The sequence below is a fragment of the Denticeps clupeoides genome, chromosome 5 (genome assembly GCF_900700375.1).
Source record: "Denticeps clupeoides chromosome 5, fDenClu1.1, whole genome shotgun sequence".
In the NCBI taxonomy this organism is placed as follows: Eukaryota; Metazoa; Chordata; class Actinopteri; order Clupeiformes; family Denticipitidae; genus Denticeps; species Denticeps clupeoides.
The window spans coordinates 14150735-14153026 of record NC_041711.1 but is presented as its reverse complement, the minus strand read 5'-3'; the positions used below and the strand labels follow the sequence as shown (position 1 = coordinate 14153026).

Below are 2292 nucleotides of genomic sequence, written 5' to 3'. Positions count from 1 at the left end.
CAATTTATTGCAGTTTCAAATAAAACACATACAAATATTTTATGCCAGATAAAGTTATGTGTTTTATAACAATGAAAAAAATGCTAAATAATTGTCAGATCTATTATATTTTAATATTTAAATCAAACATGTAATATGGGTCAAATATAATTCGCACCGACATATAATAATTAAAACAATTTATGCTACAGTAATTAATTAGGCAAAAGCAATTTAATTCAAATAATTTAATAAAAAGTCAACATGGAACTATGTACAGTTTTAATAAGATCAATTGAACATACAACAAAAAATATAAATAAAAGTATAAAAAAGGGCATTTCAACAGAATGAAATAAAAATAAAATAATGAAAACACTTTAGACAATGCACACAAGACATTGCTATTCTTTGTCCACTGCTGGAGAGTTGACGCATCCCTGATGGAACCACTTGTTGCAACTATTGCAGGCAATCTGAACATTAAAAAATAAAAAAAACATGTTCCTTTTTCATTATGTGTTTTAAGCAACAACATATCTGGAAATACCATTCATGTTAAATTTAATATAATTACCCATTGTAGGTCATCTGTTTCCACAAACCCACATTGACAGAAAAGCTTATTCAGGATGTCTAAACACAGACAAATTCACATCAACATCTCGACATATTTCTATTGCTTCAATGTCCTCGGCAAAATATTTCAACATGAAGCTAATTACAATCCAGAACAGTTTCAGCTCTCACCTTGTTTACGGCTCTTCTTCTTGTGCCAGTGGTGGGACGCACCGAGTATGCACTCAGCAAACTGATGCAAAAGAAAACAGGACCGTAGACAAAAGAGGTGAACATCCTGCAACACACAGCCAGAAACAAAATCAGACCTGATCAGAAACATCACAGCAGAAAGAGTTTGGGGCAGGACATGACAGGGCATTACCTGTTCGTTTTAGTCAGCAGGCCAAATGCCACCCCATGTTGTTCTGGTGAGTGGCTCTCAGTCCCAATCTGCCTCTCCTCCTCCTCCTCCTGGTCCGCGGGAATGACAGTCTGCCTGGTTTTCTTAGAAAGGATGGCAGAAAACGATTTAACCGAAAACGAATCACCTCCGGGCCATCCTATACAAATCACAAACATATATACACATGAGGTCTGGAAAAGGACTTACCGGTGGAGAACACCAGAGAGCTCGCTTCTTCTGTGTATGTCGCTGTAGAAAGTCACCTGTAGAAAGAAATGAGAGAACATTACACTCCAATTTATTGGAGTTGGAGGACCAGGGCAATACTCACCGATTTTCACTTCACCCTGCCTGGTAACCATGATGTTGTTGCTGTGGATCACCTCCATTCGGTGGAAATAAGGTAGGGAGTGCACCACGGATGAGAGGAGAAAGGGGGGAGAAGTGGAACGTGCACTGTAAACCCGAACAGTACTACTAACTTTTATCCATTACGTTAAGGATAATGACACAAAGTTAGCAATAGTTAATAATAAGAGTTGTGAAAACTCGGGATGGTCGAGACACCGGCAAGCTGGCATTAACATTTACATATTTTTGGCCTTGTAGGCTAAAGTGGATGCAGAGTCTGTGAATGTGGTAAGTATCCTTTTTTCGTTTACTTTAGATATTTTTAACAGCTTCACACGTAACCCTGCATTGAATTGGTTCTTCGTGCCCTAGCAGTGTACTTACGTGAAGATGACCCACAGTTTTTTAAGACATGGAATGTAAGTACTCGGTGCACTCACCAAACAGGATCAGTTTTTGTGATTATCAGGGTTTTTTTTAATCTTAGCTTCATTAACAAATTACCATAACAACATATATTCAACTTTTTTTCTGTACTGTTGCAAATTCTCCATGTATGTTCTTGTCTAGTTTTTAAATTTGGGCCAATTCAGTGTAAACTGAAAAGGCCTACCTGGTTAAGTATGATACTCTATTAAAGTGATAGTTAACCAAAAAATTCTGATGATGTAATTCATTACTAGACATGTTTACAGTTGGACACTCTTTGTGCATTCCAGGTGGAGGATTCAGATGAGCCAGACATCACCTAGTTTCTGCTAAGTAGTTTTGTAAGCGTATGTTGTAGAAAATGTAGCTTTTATATTTGGTATGTTGTCTTCTGCACCAAATCTACCTCAGTTGCACTTCTACAACAAAAACTTTTTGCAATCAGATTGTATTTTTTTATTCTAAGGTTTTTTACAAGTGTATGTTGTTAAACATGTAGTTTAAACATTTGGTAGGTTGTTACTTTAATATTGTCACTTCCTCTGTTTATCTCAATTTGTTTTATAAGC

General features: G+C 36.5%; 1 long non-coding RNA gene across 1 annotated transcript; it reads right to left on the bottom strand.

Moving 5' to 3' along the window:
- Positions 1-280: 280 nt before the first annotated feature.
- On the bottom strand, positions 281-788 carry LOC114790671 (uncharacterized). Its single transcript, XR_003749856.1, has 3 exons — positions 730-788; positions 557-615; positions 281-455 (listed from the first exon to the last, which is right to left on the bottom strand). It is a non-coding gene; the product is annotated as an uncharacterized LOC114790671 (long non-coding RNA).
- Positions 789-2292: the final 1504 nt, after the last annotated feature.